Source organism: Netta rufina (assembly GCF_964035555.1).
Source record: "Netta rufina genome assembly, chromosome: 2".
NCBI classification, from domain to species: Eukaryota; Metazoa; Chordata; class Aves; order Anseriformes; family Anatidae; genus Netta; species Netta rufina.
In genome coordinates, this window is record NC_140124.1 from 40,843,906 (window position 1) to 40,864,253 (window position 20,348).

The window sequence follows — 20,348 nt, forward strand, 5'->3', positions numbered from 1 at the left end:
AGATGCACACCTCTCGTTTCTCCTTTCTGCTCCTGTATCACACGTGGGTGAACACGAGGCGTAGGGACCAAGGCAAAAGCAGGCAGGGAGCACATCTTTCTCCATGTTCTCAGCTTCTTGTTACTGAGCTCTGCCCGACCCCTGTGGTGCAAGGTCATTGCAGGGATTTGAGTTCTTTTAACATACACAGATTTTCAGTGTGTGTTTATCAAAAAGAGAATGATTTGTTCGACAATGGATGTTGCACAAAATATTTACTTTCTCTCCCAAAGCACACTGAGCTTGGTGCATTGTTCTCTTCTTGGTGGCACCGTTGCAGCTCTCTTCAGGCTCCTAAATAAAAACAAATAGGCCAGGTGGAGCAACTCCGGTCTGTTAGGAACTAGGACGAACATTTAAACCAGAGGTGAGGTTTCTGTGCTGTAAAATATGGAGACATTGCTGGAAAGCAACCTTCTGCCTTAGCTTATTTTAAATGCACCTTACTTGCCTGAATGTATTCCGTGCTTTTGAAGCGAAGCAAAATTTCCCATAGAATTTGTCAGAATGTTTTCTGCTGCTTCTGTGAAGTCTCGCACAAGGTGCTGGCACGGCTGCCGGGGACCACAGCCTGTGTAGCCACAGGGCGGGCAGCCACAGCGTGCTGCGGGCAGCACGGCTCTGCCCTTCAGCCACCGGCTGGAGCCTCGAGATGGCTTTCAGAAACTGTGCAAAGAGCTAAACTCAGTGCCCGATCCTGGTATTTGGCCTCCACGGAAAAAGGAAATAGGACACTAAGGAAGTAAAGGTAAATGATGTAGACAGAGCTGTAGATAAAGCTCATGTAACAGAGTAATTGGAAAATGGAAGATCCAGTGTACATCTCTGCAGAGCCAGCTAATATGCCCCCTAGGAAATTAATTAAGAAATGTAAGTTAATACTAATTATTTTGGAAACATCACAGAGACTTTGAGAGTTATAGAGAACTAGTTGTAATAGGTAAGAGCAGCTACCCCAGCAGCATCTAGTTCAGTGTATAATTTCGGTTCGGGGCGGGGGGGGGGGGGAGAAAGCAGGCAGCAAAACCAGGAAAATACATCAGGGATAATGGAATTTATGAAGTAAGCAACATGACTTTATAAATACAAAGCAGCACTTGTGAAGTTTGGGCATAGCATACCACAGCGTTTCATGCAGATGATGCCCGATGGCCCCTTCCTCACTGCTTCTCCTGTGCTGGGCCAGGGACTGGCCCCATTCCCCAGGGTGCCGGTGGTCTGTGGTGTTGGGTTCTCCTGGTAAAAACAGCCACATGCTTCAGCACGTTGTTATTTTTAACTCTTGGAGAGCAGTGATTCTGAAAAATGCGAAACTGCTTGCTGACGTTTGAGATTTGACTCTCGGCTGGGGGCCAAGAAGGTGGCAATGGGCTCTGCTGGTACACTGGGTCTGGAAAAAGGAGGAGACGGAGGCTTTTCCTGTGGTCTTCAGTCTGCTGGTAGCTGAAGTGGCACCAGAAAAGTCTGGATGCGTTGTGGAAAGTTCACAGGAAAAAAAAAGAAAAAAGAAAAAAAAAAAAAAAACACAGTTGGAGGGATTCTGGAGAACACTTAGGGATCCAAACAGGCTAGCCAGGCAGCCAGCCATGCAGAGCACTATTTAAAAATGTAAGTAGGGCGTAAGCACCAGGAAAGTATAGGAAATTTTCACATGATAGGAAGATAATATAACCAGTAATAATGGAATAATAATATTTTAATAGCCACTGGCTTATAAGCATAACACCCCCACCCCCGTAAGTAGGGCACATTAAACAGTCTGAAGTACAGAGAGGAGCCTCTCATTTTCCTCTGTTGCTTGTTTATTCCAGGACAGTTATCATCCTCCCTAAATTTTATTTAAAGTTCACAGCAGTCTGTGCAGCTAGTGCAGTTTTAGGTTAAGCATATTTTATCCATAATTGCTATATTTGGTTCTCAAGTTATTATTGCAGTTCCTTGGGGTACATTTAAATCCACCTTATTGTAATAGATTATGGAATATAGTGGCTAATGTGTCTAATGTAAAATAAATGACTATAATGATTTATGATCCAGCACTTCAGTTTTATTGAACATAAGGATCATTGTACTAAAATGGATGGTGTATTGCTGCTTTAGCATAAAATACTGAATAACATATTCAAGGAAATGAATGGATTGGCCAGTTCATAATATTCTGCCCCTTCAGCTGAGAGGTCTTTAATAAGCAAGAGTGTCATTACACTTGAAAATGTATGTGTAGGTAATCCATTATCTAGAACAATGACAGTGATCGGATGAAGCCCTTATTAAAGACGGGCCCTCCTCACAGGGAAATACAGAGCGCTGCCACGTCTCTGCGAGGCTGCCGAGGGGAGCGGGTCTGGTTTTTGTGCAGCCTTATTTAGTGGGGTTGAATTTAACAGTATGCATGCGTCTGAAGATAAATTTGGAGGGGCTTACAGAGCACTGCTAAAGGTGGGAAGGAACGTCACGGGGCTGCAATTTGCGCAGGCTCACACCGAAGTGCATCCTTGCTGGTCCTCATTACCACAAGCTGCCTGTACCTGTAAGATAAATTTTTCAGCTCTTCATTTTTATCCCATTTGAAGGCCGGTATAAATTATACCTTTGCATGCACCTTGCTACTGTTGACGTCCAGGTTTAGTAGTGTCATCTCCTACTAAATGTCAGGAAGATGGATGGACGTCATAAGGAGCGATCCCACTGGGAGCACTGCTGTGAGTGGGTGTTGTGCTTGCCCACTCGCTTCTGGACGCTCACAGCCTGCAGTGTCCTGACTTAAACTCTTGACTTCCTGGGGTCTACCCTCAACTCTTCGACTCTTTGACCTTGAAAAGGAAGACGGCTTTATTAGTCAAGAGAGGAAATTAATGGGAGTTGTAACATGGACAGACTACTTGAAATTTTATCTGATTAAAGCACGTCTCTAAAAATGAGGAAACAAAACTAAAAATAGCCAAAAAAAAAATGAAGACATACTCTGTTTTTACAAACATATTCAAAGGAAACTGTTAAAGGAACATAGGTGGTTGTATATCCAAGTATTTTCACAGAGATGACAACACATTTTCCTACAGTCAAAACAAGACGGCAGATTATAAGAGACTAGCTTCCAGCAGTTTGCTTATAATAATTTGTAGTAAAAATCACATTTTGTTATGCATTGGAGAGAGGAAAAAAAAAGGTACATTTTGGGGATGTTATCCTGAAATAACTCTGCATTCATTTTCTTAATAGTGCTTGGATAAACCTGAAAGAAAGGAACTAAAGGCATACATGCCATTCATTGTACCCATGGTAAAGGTGAGTGAGGAACTCCTGGTGATGTATTTATGGCCCCAAGTATTAAAATAAATGTGATCAAAACACAAGAATTCTGTTGCAGTAGTTGCAGACAAATTCTCCATTTAAACAAGATTTCGCTGTCATTTTCAAGTGGGAAGGAGTTTGATGCTATTTTGTCATTTATTACTAGCTTTTTCTGTGAGTAAGCCCATCCATTGGCAGCCGTGCAGGGAGGCTTTCAAAATACTTCAGAATTACTTTGGCAAAGCCAGAACACCTTTAGCTGCAGAAGCACATACTCAAAATTTTTATGCACCCCAAAACGTTCAGGCTGGCTTTGACATGTAATTGGATGCTGCTTTATAGCCGAGCCGTTTCAACTTTCTCATTTCTTACACCTCAGTCAGTTTTATAAGCAGATCAGTCATAGCAGCACACACAGAAAATCCCAAACCAGCTGTGGCTGCAGTTCTGATGGAGGCACAAATTGTGGCAGTGGCTGCGGGGGTGTTTTGCTGCCTGGGTGCAGTAGGGTTTGGAGGATCTGGTTCCCTCTAGGAGTTTGAGCTTTAATTATTCTTATGCTTTTGGTGGTAGCAGAGTTAAAGTGATGCTACTTTTTTCTTAACTGTGCCATCAAAGTTTCCTGGTCTTCATAATGATGGTAAGATGGATGGTTTGAGCGATAAACCTCAAGCAGCTGCTCTTACCTGTTACTGTTAATTCTCTGTTTTTGTCCCATGCAAGCTCTTAGAGCCTTGCCCATCAGCAGGACCTGCCACGGGGAGGCTGGTAGGACAGGTAGGACTAGCTGGGGCTCGGAAGCCGAATTGTGACTCACTCCATCCCTGAAAGCCCTTTGAATCTTTCCTCTGCCTCGGACATCTGGTTTTCACATCGCGAGTTACTTCAGCCCGTAAGCATCCACAAGAATTTTAAATCAAATATCACTGCTGACCGGCTCCGTGGGGGAAAGCAGTCCTTCGCTCACAAACGGGCACATTGTTGGGGCCGGAGAAGAAGGGGTTTCTTTCACACGGGGCCACATCACTGGGCGCGAGCCAAATGGCTGAGAATAGCGAGAGCTGTTGGAGGAAGGGGTTTATGCGCTGTAAATGCAGGAAACGTCAGTGCTAATGGTGCACATCTGATGCATATCCAGGCCTTGGCTCTGGCATTTCGGGAGCAGGCGATGGGCCAAGAGATTCCCCGGGAGCTGTGGGCATTGCGCTGCAGGAGGACGGGGTGACCCTCAGGCGTGTCTTGGTGGGGGAAAAAGAGCCTTTCCTGCACCTTGGATTTATCTCCCCTAGTTGTAGAGCTCAAAAAGGCAAACACCGGCTTGTTAATGTAAGCCTCCTTCGTAGGCAGAGAAACGAGCACTTCCAGGGTGCTTGGCTTGATCTGGTTTTAATGCGTGTCTGGGCAGGATGAGACCAAGAGACCAAGAACCTGCTTGATGTGTGCGGGCTGTGGTTGGCTAGCTCGGGGCTAGGCACACAGCTTCTAGGTGCTCAGGCTACTACCTTCAGCTTCTCTTCTGTCTGCTGTCTTTGTGCTGCGTGGTGTGTGTCTTAGAAATCCTGGTAGGTGCATGCAGAATAAACTAAAGCGTCCGTAAGCCTCTACAGATGCTTTAATAATTTCAGTTGAATGTGTTCTAGGTTTCCTCTTCTGGTTGAGTATAGAGAAAAAGCGCTATCAATATAAGAAAATAAAATAGCCCTTTCTGATTCAAGAGAAATTTGGGGGCCCCAAGATGCCTCAAAGGATGAGGAGCATCCTCGTGTGTCTGAACTTGGATACAGTACCTAGGCCAAGACAGAGACTTCCACGTCTCCAGAATCAGCATAAAACAACACAAGTGAGTGCAGCGTCATTTCACTTGCATTAAATTTAAGACTGTTTAAGAAATGGTGGGTTCTTGTGCAACACTCATGTGTACAGTCAGACTTTCTGAAATTGAGCAAGATTTTTCCACAGATTTCCACGGTGCTTTGCAGAAACTTTGTTACAAAACAAGCTTTTGCCTGTCTGCACTGATAGGGAATATTCCAGCCAAGTGTTTAACTTCCATGTTTTATGTGTGCACGTGCGACTGTGTTAAACCTCTATTTAAACCATGTATGCATACATGTGTACACCTACCTGTATGTATGTAACATATATATAAATATGAAGATTATTTTCTTAATCTCAGGGTATTTTTGTTCCTCTCAACACACAGAAACCATCTTTCTTTACAAAATGGAGTAGCACCATTGAGAGGGCGTGGAGGTGTTTGGGGGCACGGTGTTGCCTGCTTTATGCCAACATTTTCCAGAATCTCACTAAAGAGATTATTAAAGGTTATTTGTAAAACACCCGGATTGCAGCACCCCTCAGACACCTCATGGGCTGTATTTTCTGCCCGTAAATGGTGCTGCAGTGAAGTCAGTTCCCTCCTGCATTTCGCTGCCCTACACCTTCTGCTGCCAGAGCCTGCCCCGGTCCTGCTGCCTGCCCCAACACCACTCTTGTGCCTCTGAGGGTCACCTGTGGAAAGGGTGGCGTCCATCCTGGTCCCTTGTCCTGCTCCAGGAGGGGCAGGCTGCCAGGGAGGAGCTGCCTTGCTGACCTGGGCAGAGCTTGCCGAAGTCAGGCAGTGGCTTTTCCACACCTCCGTGCTCCCTGACGCAGGACCCGCAAGATTTTGTAAGTTAAACGCAGAAATCTCCCAAATCGTCACCCTCCACCACCACCACACCTTCTGCCTTTGCATTCAGGGGATGTTTCAGACCACATCAGCGCGCTTCCCATCACGTTCAGCTGAGGGAAGTAAAATCAATGCCATGCAGTGTGCATAGCTAAAATGTCAGCGTGGCGGTGCAGGTGGGAGCTCGCTCCTCCTGTCCTGCTTCTGTGTGGCCTTGTTGGAGGCTGGCTGGCCGCTCACCTCTGTGCAGGAGTGCAGGACCTGGCTGGGCCCTTTCCAGGAGGCCGTGCACGCATGGAGTTAAGCAGCCCCGCATTCCTGAGCAGAACAAGAATGTTTTCACAGCGCGGTCGGCTCTGTGTGAATTACCCGAGTTTATTTTTTCAGGATGAACTCCTTGGGCAGTTTTTTTGTTTGCTTGTTTTTTAAAGAGGAAATGATACGCCGTGAAAATATCTACTGGAGTAACCAACTGCGGCGGTGTTAAAGCTTGACTGGGAAAATTTTAGGTTAAAAAGTCCTTCGGCGATTGAGGAGGAATGGTAACAAACATCTTGCAGTATTTTTGGTCCTGCTTTGTGCTCTTCAGCTAGCAAAGGGAGGTAGAGGAACTCCTACCTTTGAATCATTTTTCCCTGCGCTGGTGTTGCTTTTGGGATCGGAAAGTGTGTGTGTATTAGGGACAGAGCCTGTTGAGACCGTCCGCTGGGGGGTATGTCTGCAGCCACACGCTGCTGTGGCTGGGGCTTGCCAGGGAAGAGGCTGCGTGTCACTGAGGTCCCCGAAACGCCTTCTCCAAACAGGATTTATTTGGGAGTTAAAAATAGGACAGAAAGCACTACGTAAAGCTAAATGTGAGTTTTGTTGCGTTTCTGGCAGTGAGGCCAAGGAGACGGAGCAGTTTGGGGGTCTGTAGTGCGAGGAAGACACGGAGCTGATGGAGCAGGCCCGGAGGAGAGCCATGGAAATGAGAGGGCTGGAGCACCAACAGGCTGAGGGAGCTGGGGGTGTGCAGCACAGAGAAGAGAAGGCTCTGGGGAGAACTTGTGGCAGCCTTTGAATATAAAAGGGGGGCTTATGAGAAAGACAGACTTTCACTGTGAGGGTGGTGAGGCCATGGCACAGGCTGCCCAGAGAAGCTGTGGATGCCCCATCCCTGGAGGTGCTCAAGGCCAGGCTGGATGGGGCTTTGGGCAACCAATGTGGTGGGAGGTGTCCCTGCCCATGGCAGGGGTTGGGACTGGGTGGTCTTTAAGGTCCCTTCCAACCCCAACCATCCTGTCATTCCATGAAATTGTCCTGTTACATCGTGCAACATCAGCTGCACATGGACTGAATTGCACGTAGAGGGGATTTTTATTTTCTTTGTATTTGAGCTGCACTGGGAGGCTTGGCTTTTGCTGTCAGATGGGTTCATTGGCCCTGGAGGGAGGTTTGTGTGTGTGTTCTCCTGCAGCTCCCGGGCTTGTGTACACAAGCAGGTTTGTATGGACTGTGTCTTGCAGCACCTATTGAAATAACGACATCCAGAGGGGTCATCAACCTTGTCTGTACTGCTGGGAGCTCTCAGGTGTTTGCCAAAAAGCAGCTGATAGTGGGGAACCAGTTCTCCCTTGTGAGTAGCTCACATATGAAACCAGTCACATGGAGGCATTGCTGGGGTCCAAGCACTCTCAGAGATGGTGTTAGCCCGATGTGTGCCTCCGATTGCAGAGAAGTGGCTGGTCACTGATGGAGACCTCAGGTGGGAGAGGCTGGAAGCGTGTTTGTGCCTGCTGCAGGTCAGACGGCTCAAATCACACTGAGGAGCCCCTCTCCTTTCAGGCTGCCTTCCCAGGCAGACATGAGGAAGAAATGGTAGCAGTACCTGAGAGCCAGGGACCGCTCTGAATCCATGTGAGAGGTGGCACGCTGTGGTACATGCCATCAATGGCAAAATGACAGCAGCTCCAGGCCACAGAAGCAGTTCCTAGCTCGTGCAGGCAACTTCATTGCATTTTCTGCTCAGGAGAAGTCTAGGAGAGTTGCCTTACCCTTCTCCCAGGAGTGATCTCTTGGAAGGAAACCAGCTCAAATAGACTTACAGGGGAATGCAGGAGCTTTTTCTTTAGGGACTCTGACCTGTGGAGCATGTGTTGGTATTGTACATATTTCATTCCCTGCTGCACCTAAGGGCTCTGTGTGCTGTCTCTTTAAGTAGACCAGCGTGGTGCTAAAACTGACAGAAAGTGAGTTATGTTCTGTATGATCATCTTTTCCACATTAAACTTAATATGCATTTTGAGGCAACAGCAGAAAACATGACGTTGTGAGCTACACTCTGTATCTCTTCTTTTTTTCTTTTTTTTCTATTTTTTTTTTTTTAAGTTCTGCACATCCAGGCAGTGCCATGGACAACCTAGATACACAAAATAAAACCAATGAATTGCACAGGATTTGTTAGGTGGGTTTTGCTGTACAGAGGCAATGCAGTATGAACATTTGATTTTGCTATATTGTGCAGCAAAACATATTGTCTTAATCAGAAACCTTAATCAAAACGCTTGTGTTGAATATTAGCTCCTATTCCGGCCTAGCAAATGCTTTATATTCTACTGTAAAAGCAAATGGTCCATAGAAGCAATTTTATTTTATTTTTCGATATAGTGTATCTTCCCTGGGTTAGGTTATTTGAAGTGTGTGACTTGGTAGCGGAGTTTTACAAATGCATGATCTAGAGGTAGTGATTTCATTTATTTGTTTTTTAAATCAAAAATGGGAGCTGATGAGCGCTCAGCACTTCCCACATGTTAAAAACAGAGCGATCTGAATTTTATGCGGTACAGGCTTGCAAGTGTATTGTGCAACAGGAGAAGGAGTGTCAGCGAGGAGCAGACATCGAGAAGGGGAGGCTGAAAGAGCCCTGGCTTGTTTAGTCTAGCAAAATGAAGGCTGAGCGGCGATACAGCGCGCACTAAGCACACCAGAGGGGAAGGCTGCTGGAGGCGAAAGGAATTAGTTAAACCCAGAGGACAGCGCTTGCACAAGAGCAACTGGGTACGCGCAGGTCAGAAAATACACAGAGCCTGTAAATGAAAGCAGGGATTTCCTGGCTAGCAGAGGAATGAGGTTCCAGTGCAGCCTCCCAGAGTCAGCTGCGGGGGCATAAGGTGGAGCTTCTTGTGTTGTGTGGACAGGCGTTTGTAAAGTGATTTTTTTGCAAAGATACTGATTGAAGCCTATTATCTGGCACCTCCTCTGTGGTCCTGCAAATTCACGAGTGCTTTGCACATGCATTGGGTGATGGCACACACAAAAGTGCACGTTATCTTCTCTTAAGACTTTGAGGTTCAGGGAAAGGAGCAAGCCCTTGGTGTGTGCTGTTTTTTTATTTTTGAGGACTTTTTATTTTGCTAGATGGAAGGGAAAGATGCCCTCTGTTCATTGCTAATAACCAAGTGACATAGGCAAAGGTGTGTGTGTGCTGTGTGTGCCTTTGCATGCAGATGAAGGACATTTTTGCTGAGAGATTGTGCCCCTCCACAGCTTTGGGTGCTTCGTCCCCCAGTGACATGCACGCGGTGCAGAAGCACGAGCAGAGCTGCTCAGAGTGGAGGATGCTCCTACCCATCCGTGTGGCACAGCGTGGGCACCAGAGGCATGACTGGTCCGTGGCACACGCCTGTGTTTCACAGTGATGTGTGGGTAAATCCAGGGATATGCGTTAGCATCCTCCTCCTCTTGTTTCCATGTGGCTGTTCTGAGCTGAACGGCCTGAATTATGGTGCCAATTACCTAAAGGTTAATGTGAGTACTGTAATGATGGAGGTATTTGTTGTTTTTTTCCCCTATATACCACAAGCTGTTCAGGGAGAGAGAGAAAGACCACTCGGGCCTGATTAAATCACTCATGGACTGTGTGTCAGCACATGTCACCAAGAGCCCCCCCTGTTCATTGTGGCCTTCCCAGTGTCATAAGTAGGATAAAGTGCCATAAAGTACTGTCTGAATGGTCCAACTCGAACCATAGATCCAGTGACATATGAAGAATGGAAGGATTTTGATAGATGTCGTAGCACCAGAGGTCCTCAGTTTTCAGATATAAAAATCTCCCTCTTAAAAATAAGAAGTATTCTAAGTAATACTGGTTATGGAACCAGGCCACTCATGCATATAGAAACACAGCCTTTGTTTTTACTGAAGAAGACGCTGAGGATATTTCTGCGTTGCTCTGTGGTGTAATGTTCAGTCTGTCTAATAAATTCAACTTCTGGTACGTTCTTGGCAGCAGAAAGTACTGCGGGCATTTGGCTTTGCTGCCAGTGTCTCCGTTCCCTTGACCAGGTGAGTAACACTTGAGTTTTTAGAGGGAGCTGGAGCGACTTCTTTCAGGGAGGTATCGTGGGCATCTAGAGATGAGCTACAGAGAACAAAGGCGGAAAGGAAGGAGGTGTGAAGTCCTGCAGAACAAATGCAGAAGGGATGCAGCCTGCCAGGTACCACTACACTCGCTCTTTTACTGGAGGGGCTGGGATTTCTGCGTGCCTGATGAGCATACAGGAGTTAGGGGAGGTTATGGTGCATTGATTTCTGTTACATATGCCATAAATACTGGATAAAAAATTCAGGCCGTGGCATTTCTAGCAAAATCTGTTTCCTGCGCTCCAGGTATTTGTATCATTTCCTAAAAGGCAGAGGTAACAAATAGATTTTTAAACATGTCGTACCACAGAGGTAATCTGAATAACACAAAAATAATAAGCGAAGACACGCAGGGGTAGAACACTGCGTTTGTTCTCAGCCATATCAATGGAGAGCGTATGATAATTTTCAAAGCAGGCAGAGAGCTACCAACATTTTTCTTCAAAAGGGCAGGATTTGACTTTTACCCTTTATGAGGGCATTGTGTCGCCTGTCTGAGGATCTTCATTTCGCCTGGAATCAGAGGGGGCACTGTGCCGACTAACGTTGATGTCATTTCTTGCTTGAAACTTGATCTCTCTAAAATATCAGGGCCCAGGCATCTTTATAGCAACAAAGCAAGTAAAAATACCTAGTTCTGTTTATAACCCCTCAATCGTAATCACACTTCGGATGTCATTTTTTACAAGTAATTTCCAGATCCTGCAACCAAAACGTACCCTGTAAAGGTCAAACTCCGAGCGGAGCGTGTTTGGCGTCGCGTGCTCGATTCCATACGTTTACATGCACAGTGACCCACGTTTAACCTTGGCAAAAGATAGCAAGGCACTGTCAGAGGCAGCACTCGCCCAAGGATTGCCTTTGACGTGGTATTTTGTAGATCACGCCAAACTATGGGGGCTGCTAACGATCTGTGGATAGCCAGAAAGATAATACCTGTAATTTCCCTATCACCCCCAGCTGCCTAGTCGCAGTTGCAGCTGGTTAGTATGGGATGCCAGCATTATGCAACGTGGGTAAACTTTACAGTGACAAATGACTTGGAGCCATTTTCAAGGTGACATTTTGATCAGGGAGCTCGTGCCAAGTGTTTTCTATTAAGCATTTCATTTCACTGCATGGTTAATCAGCAAAAGATTCTTCCAGAAATCCATTATGTCACATGTAATATGACGGGACAGTTTCTCCTTTCTTAAGATGAAGGAGGATCCATGAATGCTCAAAAAAATAACAAATCTTACTTCTGCTAAAGGTTTAAAAATAAAAAAAAAAAAAAATAAGATAAAACAAGCATAAAGCTTTGCTTTTGACCTTGTTTAAAAGCTGTCTAGATGAGAAACCAAGAACGTAAAGGTTTACACGGCTTGACATGTTCTTCATTAGGCCAATACTTGCAAAAGCAATGCTAGCCTGTGCATTATTATGGTATGTGATAAAATCTGTATTAACTATGTGTGTCTTTTGAAGCTGTAATAAGTCTGGGTCATTTTATATGACTGCAAAGACCTCTTGGAATATAGATCAAATCCTCAGCATGTTTTTCTTACTTATGCAAACCCTTTTCTACATTTAGAAAGTTCAAGTACTAAAGAAGACCTGCAAGCTCATGTCAGAATTGGTTTTCCTTTCCCCTTTTTGTGAAATAAATGGATTGTTTTGCAAGGTCACCCCCCAAAAACCACTTCTCTTTCAAGTTAGTGTCTTTTGGTTGAGACTTTTTCTTGACTTGCCTCTGACAGGGCTACACATGCACCTTGTTTACTTAAGGCAGGAGGTAGGTTTGAGACTTTGGTTTCTTCTTACTGATCGTGGCAGTCAGATACCCAACTGGTTTTCAACTTGCTTGCTTTAAGCTTGGGCTAAACTCCTCTAAGATCTTCAGGAACTGTACGATCCTTGAATTCGGGCAGAACCAGGTGCTTCCCAACAGTAGTCCAGGCTCATCGCTTTGAACCTGTTGCTGGGAGACATCTGCTCTCCTTTGTCTTCTCCAAGCCTCACCTTTTTCCCACTGCCTCGTGGCAGCCGTTCCCTCTGAGATGTGTGAATGATACAACCAAGACACCCCTGAGCTCCCTCGTGGTGCTGTCTCCAGTGTCAAGATGGGTCAGTTCGACCGGGCAATTTAGGAGCCGCTCACCCTCAGTGGATGCCCCTGTGGTTTTCCTTGCAGGGATGGAGATTCACGTTCATGTGCTGCAGGAAAGCAGTGTCTGTCAGAACAAAGTCCTCTATCCACCCAGTTCTTCACGTAGACAACTGAAAGCAGAAAATCAAAAAGTGCAGAAATCCTTTGTACAAAGGAAATGATCCTAAAGATTTCTTTTGATTGTCTTTGAGCTGAGAAGTATTTTTTGTATGAGAACTGCCAGTGAATGACTTGAAACAGTTGTGCCATCTCCTTCTGTGCTGTGCAAACACGGTGAGACTTTGATTCTGCAGGGAGTAGCTACTGCAGAGTTCCTTACTTTCTCCTATGGCATGGGGTTTACCTCGACATCACAGAAATGAGTGCTGTGAATGATCATCATGGACAACCCATCCATTTACGTGATATCCAGCCCTTTTCCTCAGGCTGACAGATTTCTTTCAGTGGAGACTTTGGCAGCTCACAGCTCACAGAATCACCTAGGTTTGAAGAGGACCTCCAAGATCACCCAGTCCAACCTCTGACCTAACGCTAACAAGTCCTCCACTAAACCATATCACTGAGCTCTACATCTAAACGTCTTTTAAAGACCTCCAGGGATGGTGACTCCACCACTTCCCTTCCCATGAAGTGCCAGCTTCATGGAAAAGAAGTGGAAAAGTAGCTAGGGGCTAAAGGGAGCACCCTTTGGAGGCTTGAGACAAAGAGGAGAAATGCAGCCTCGCGATCCAAATGGACTGATAAAGTAGTGCATGGGACATCTCTTACATGAGAAGGAAATACGAAATACTTCCCAGCAGCATCCTCCCTCCCTTTAAAATAGAGCTTTTTGTACTGTTCCCTGGAAATAGTCTGTAATACAGTGTCTGTCTTTGCTTGCTGGGGAGACATGCCGTACGGAGCAGTATCCTCATCTAGAAATTCCTAGCCGTGTTCTGGTCCCCTGGTTTTGTGGTGGGAGAGGACAGCATTTCTGGCTTAGTCTCCAGTAATGAAGAATAAAGGCCAGGGGCAGAAGTCTCAGGGGCTGGTTGGCCTGGGAGCTTGGAAAGGCAGAAACAGCAAACTTCAAAATCCACTTTAAAAAAAAGCGTATAGCTTGTTTTTTGCCTTTTCAGTAGGAAACAGCAGGCTGACAAGATGTATTTCTGCCAGAGAGAATGGGCAGGTCAGACTGTCCTTACCCTGGCTTTGAGCCGGGGAGAATCACGGGCAAAGCCTCACCGTGGCAGAGAGATATCTAGAGAAAAGAATGTGCTTTTATCGTGAAAATCCTTGCCTCAAATGTGCTTATTCGAGAGCCTTTGTAGGCAGTCTGGGTGGAGCTGGTTTGAAGCAATTCAGAGGACAAGCTGGGAGCAGCCAGATTAAGGTTGCAGCTGCTATAGGGGAGCTTACGCAAACCCAAGCCATCCATAGAAAAAGCGTCCGGAATTGGATTTTAGAAGAAATAAAATAGCAAAGTTTATCAGAGAAATGCTAAATAAAAAAGGGAAGGAGAACAATGGCTAGGAGGGGAGGAAATCCAGCGATGCTTTTTTTCCCCCTCTTGTGACTAACAATTTTTCACCTACCAACAAAAGTGTCTCCAGCACATATCCTCTTGTTTTGCAGATGACCCTAAAGCATGTGTCCGTACACTGATCATTCATTTCCTCCTTATGAATCAGGGTATATTTATGTTACCTTATTTTGATAAAGGCATTACTGTACGTTTTTTGCAAATGCCGTTGCTGAGGGATCTTAATCGATGCAGGTGAGAATATCCACCAGAATGTTGTTTCCATAATATCCTTGTCCTTGGTCTCGAGGATAAGATTTGTTTGTTTCCAGATCTGTTCCTGCACTACTCATAAAAATACTACCAGAACAGCACTTGTATGATGTGTTTGATAGGAACAAGTATTGGGAATACTTGATCCATGAAATCTGGGCAAGAGGCTGCCTTGGGAAGTTCTCTGCCCTCAAAAGTCCTGGCAGCTTTAGGGAGTACCAGAAAAACATGGGCAGTTGTGTTTGAAGTTTAGGATGCCATTTCTCGTAGAGGAATGAGAGATGGGTTTCACTGAGAAGGAAAGTGAGTAATTACTTGGAAGGTAAAAGAAAAGGAGGAATTACAGAGCTGCTCTGGGTGTATGATTGATTATTGCTACTTTTTGTAAGTATGAGCAAAAGACTCTTTTCCAGTGTGTGGGAGAGAATAGGGGATTGAGCAGTTCAACAGGACGCTAGGACCACCCTATAGTAGATAACAGAGTCTCACCTTGGTCTGCCAGAGAAAGACAAAATAATTGGATATGATAGCTAGGTACGAGTCCCTTTTTACTAGATCAGATGTTAATGGACTCCTATTTTTGCATTTGTAAAATGGCATAAAAGCGTAAAGATCTTTTCTTGCATTGGCCAATGATTCTTCATAGAATCATCATCACAGCATCACAGGGTGGTTTGGGTTGGAAGGGACCTTAAAGATCATCTAATTCCAATCCCTGCCATGGGCAGGGGCACCTCCCACCACACCAGGTTGCCCAAAGCCCCATCCAGCCTGGCCTTGAGCACCTCCAGGGATGGGGCATCCACAGCTTCTCTGGGCAGCCTGTGCCAGGGCCTCACCACCCTCATAGTAAAGAGTTTTTTTTCCAACTATCTAATCTGTTCTGTGGTCTAAAGTATTTATTCCTGTGCCATAGTATGGGGGAAGGCACGTGAAGGGTGCGCCACCAGGATGATATTCTAGGTGTGAAGAGCACAGATGGGTCTGCTAGCCTTAATGCTTTTCCTTAGGGGAAAATGGGATGTGCTCGTTAAGCTACTGCTATCTATATTTCTTAATTACACCGTACACATTATGTAGGCTGTTATTACTGACCATTTACAGGACAAGAATATCTTTGAAACAGTTTCAACCTTTAAGATGTAAACTTTAAATTCAGTAAACCAGATTGCTTTGTGTTTTTTTAAAATAAATCTGTTCTGGGTTTTAAAATAGCACTCAGATTGTTGAAAACATCTTTTATAGTTCATGTGATTTTTTTGGTTTTTGCTTCATGGTTGTTTTTTTCTTTCTCTTGGAAAAGTAAAACTGGCATTACTGTTCTTGTTAGTGATGTTTGATTCTTCCCCACATGTCTGGAACTGATTTTGTTCCCTGTGTTTTTAATGGAGCCGAAGTGAATGCAGCTCTTTGTTTAACTTTCTTTTTTGTGCCACAATATCACTAGGTGACTGAAAAATGTCAAGCTTCTGTGGCACTTCACAAACATTAACTCGCTGACTGTGACGAGCTTTGCGGTAATTTTAGCGTTGGCTTTTGCCTTCACTTGGCACGGAGCTCGGGCTTGGTCCAGATGTGTTTTGGGACCGGTTGGTGTCTGATAGAGCTGTGGCCCTGCGGCACAAGCCTTCATAACCAGCACCCTCGTCAACATCAGCACCCACGATTTCGGTGCCTGCTCTGTGTGTATGGCTCTCACAGCACTGATTTCTCACCGGGTTCTTCTCTGCAAGCAATTCTCAGAGGACCTCCGTTCCCCTTCTCTGCCTCTCCACCCCACAACGCACCTCCTGGATGACACAGTTTCTGAAAATCACATTTAAAAATAGCACCGTCTTAATAAATATATCTTATTAGGGGAACACATCCAACCATGTGGAATTTGAAGCCTCGGCGCTTGCCAAACAACTGCTCCGCACTCATCCCTCTGGCACCGAGGCGCAGAGGCGGCGGCTGCCTTCTGCAGGCTGCTGGGCAGAGCGCAGAGGGGATGCGAGGAGGGGTCGGCACTGGCAAGCACGCAGCATTTGCTGCGAGAGCCGTGGCAGGCCTTGGGTTGTGGACCTATTTTTGTGACCTGCCACCTCTTTCCCTGCCATCTTCCTCATCTGTGTGCTTTCCGCTGCTTCCCCCTATTTCCCTGTGCTTCCCTGCTCCCTGTTCAAGGCTTTCTTTGCTCTGTCTTTCCCCTGGCACTGCCCTTGGTTACTTTACTCTCTTTTTCCAGGACCTCTGCCGGCACTGGTGGTTTGGTCTGTCCCCCTTATGTCCTCAGCATGGTTGCTGTTGCAGCAGCTCCTGGCTGCACGTGGCACGTGCCCGAAAAAAAAGCACCTCTATTTCTGTAGCTGGAGCTACAGAGGACAAGCGCTCTCTTGTGATGCTTCAGTTCTTCTTCACGGTGCTGTTAGGGGCTTCTCGGACACCCGCGTGAGAGCTTCTGCTCTCAAATAACCCCCTCTTCTGAAAGCTTGCCAGGAGTTATCCCAGGGGCTGTGGGCACGTCGGTCCCATCACGAGATGGCTGCTGATCTCTGCGGACGCCTTGCAGCCCTTTCAGCCTCTGTGTGGTTACTCCGGGAAGCTGAAGGGGGCACGGTGGTGATTTTCCTCTCCGTTAGCTGGAGCTGGTTGTGCTTCTCTGCATCTTCTGCCAGCTCCTCTTCCCTGATCGTCCTTTCCTACAAAGGCTCCCCTGAGCATTTATCAACTGCAGAAAAACTCAGCATATTTTCCGAATGAGTGCATTTGCCTGTGGCTGATGAAGTAATAGATGGTCTTCGTTCTTGCTGAATTTGGTGTTACTACAGCCTGCTGTTCGTCCCTTATGCACTGCTGTTCCTCAGAAACCGTGGTAAAGGGTTGCTTGTGTTTGTCCACCTGACTTTCTCCTCCGTGCCATCGTGAGCTGTCCCAGCTCGCTGCCGGGCAGGTCTCCGAGGTGGCCCCGCACCCTTGCTCTGGTTGCCCCAGCTGAAGGCCTGTGCTGCGCCGTGCTTCATTTTTTCACTCTCTTTCCCTGTGTATATATTCTAGAGTTTCCTTAATGGACCGTTTCCCCACAAACACTTGAGAAGACGGGCAGTTGAAGGACTGTTTGGACTTTTTGAGTAATGTTGTTATGAGCTTGGCTATCCTCTCCCATAGTAAAAACTGCTGTCCACTGTGTTTAAAGGCTCGGGCCTGCTGGGGAACATCTGATTTATTAGCGGTCTCCTTTCAGCTTCCTCCTCATCTTAAGAAGATATAAGCAGGTAATTAGCTAGTTGCCAAGAAGGCGGTGGAAATAAACTTTAAAATTCCTACTTGTAAAATGATTTATTTAACAGTTTTATTCTGACATCTGTGTTTTATTCTTTCATCATCTGTCTGTGGCTGTGAAACAGGCCAGGTCTCTTCATCTTTCGCCATTAGATTTCGGAGAGCAGATCTTACGTGGTTTTGTTTTCTCTTCTGTTGTCACACGTGAGCTTGTGTTGGCTTTCTGGTCGGCGCTTAATTGGATTGCAACTGATTTAACACTAAAGACTGATGTCCAGTTTTCTTTTGGTCCTATCTGGATTGCTCTGGTTTCTGTAGGGAATCAATATTCGGAAATGTATTGAACCCTCTTGCTGCAGCTTTCCTTCAGGGACATTATTTATATTTGATCGTCAGTGTCAGCTGCACAAGGGGATGGGAGCGTTCAGGTGCCCTGAGTAATGGCTCTGGTCCTGATAAGGCTGATAAGGCTGCTTTTCTGAGCTGGGGTGTCGGCAGCTGCAGAAATCTCCACCCGAATGGTGATTCTTACTATAATAATAATAATAATAATAATAATAATAATAATAATAATAATAATAATAATAATATGTTTTGTTGTCAGGGCTCTTTCAAACTCCTTCAATTCCCTTTCATCCTTCCTGACAGTTCCCTTTGATGGTAATTCTGTTTTTCCAGTTCCCAAAGCTCGTAATCTCAAAGTCCTCCTTGAGTCTGAGCCTTCTTCAGCAGCTCATCTTAATCAGATTATTTGTGAAACAGCCTTGGTATCACCCCGATAATCTTCACAGGCATTGAATCACCTATACCTTTTAGCAGGAACTTATGCTAGGTATACAGCTCTCTCGAATCGTCATTCATTACCTGCAGGCTCCCTTATTTCTGCTTCATTTGAGCATTTTTGGTTTGCGTAGGTCTCATTTATCTTTCAGATCATCAGGGTCTTCTCAGCATCCTTCTCCTCTGCTGAAACAGACAGAACGATGTTTGAAGAAAAAGATTCATGTATGTAACTCATCACCTTCCACTTTCACTCCTTGTTAGAGCAAGACCATTAATTCACCAAAAAGAAAAATCTCTTCCTAAAAAGCAGAGCCGGGAAAGGCCCGCGTTTGAAGGTCCCAAGCCTGGTATTTACAATTACAGCTTCCACAGAAAGCCGGGGGATTTACAGTAAATATCTGGTTTTGCATCCAGAAGTGCTGACAAACGGGCCTCCTTTTGATAGATGGATTCATTATCACTTTCTAATTACAAGCAGATTTCCAGGTGTGTTCCCCCCCGTTATAAATGAAACCTGTCTATTGTTACACAGTAGTGGCCTCTGGGTCAGCCGTAAGGGATCTATAGCTCCTCTCCTGTCATTGGACCAAATTAATCAGATGTATTTTTAACAGATAACCTTTGCAAAAGTGCCTGATTAATCACTTGGTAATGCTGACTGCTATCAAGTTCATCATCTCCAAATAAAGGAAGGAACCCAGCAAGACTACAATATGTCAAAGGCATCAGTCTCAGTGTGTTAAAACACTTCCAGGGCCAGATGCTGCTCCTCTGAAGGCAAAGAAATCTGCTACATCAAACACGTGTGTTTGGCTGCATCTGTGGGTCACACTCTGTGCTCCACGAAGACGTTCAGGGTGTGCAGGCTAACAGCCACACAGAGCCAGCCCCATGTGTATGCAGCCCAGGACAGAATTTGATCAATACAAAGTAATACAATTTCTACCAGATCCTGTCATTTGATTTCTTTAAATGTACATATTTATTAGAGCTGTGATTTTAGGAGGGTATTGAAAGCTGTACACATCAGTAAGACACGGGCAGTGTCTGCTTAATCCCGCACCCAAGGATAGATTTAAGTGTGATTTTCTGTTGCGGTCACTTCTTTTGAAGACAAACCAGCCTATCTTGTAATTTTGTCCCGAAGAATGCGCTTGACGTCTTGCAAGCTGAGATTAGGTTAGCCCAGGCATATTCTCACTTATACTGGAAAATGAAGCAAGTTCCTAATTGTCGAAAGATTAATCCTTGGCAGCCATCCAGGGCAATATTTGCTGTAGCAACTTGGTATCCATCACAGTTACGGACCAAAGGTCTTGTCATATATGTATTCCTTGCAGCGGCGCCGTGGCAGGGCAGCGCAGCCTCGTACCCTGGGCTCTTCGGCTCTCAGAAACTCTATCCATCCCTCAATTAGTGCCCTCCCAGGGGTCACACAGCTTGATGACTGGGCTGTTTCTGAGGATTGAAACATAAAGCTCAGGAATTAAATATATACATATATGTTGCTGTTCTGCAAACCTAACAGAGGAGATGGCCAGCGTTAGGAATGCCCTCTATAAATCAACAAACTTACTGGTAATTTATAGAAGTCCTTAGCCTTGTTCTCCTAGTGTGGCAAAAAATAAATAAATCACACAAAACCTCAAAATGCTGCTCCTGTATCCTTCTTTCAGTGTAAGCAGCCTCTCTTGTGCTTTGGGTGAGGGCTTAAATGCAGCAGTAGAAAAGTCTTTGAAGGGGATTTTTTTCTCCCTTCTTTATCTCTGGAATAGGGATTCAGAGCAGTGCCTCGTTCAGCTCAGCGCTCCCTGTCACTGGTGCCGCGTACCCTTTGACTCCCCACATCGCTAGCTGGCAGGAAATTGCGTACGGTTTTCAATTTGCATGGCAGAAAATAATGGAGAAAAGCTGAGTCTGCTGCAGGCTGGAAGAGGGGAAAAAAAAAAAAAAAAAAAAAAAAAAAAAGAAAAGGT

General features: G+C 45.5%; 1 protein-coding gene across 2 annotated transcripts in view; it reads left to right on the forward strand.

Annotated features, from left to right (window-relative positions):
• Positions 1 to 20,348, forward strand: part of RARB (retinoic acid receptor beta) — a gene marked incomplete at its 5' end in the record, with an annotated part of 187,494 nt that overhangs the window by 55,474 nt on the left and 111,672 nt on the right. The window lies entirely within an intron of this gene.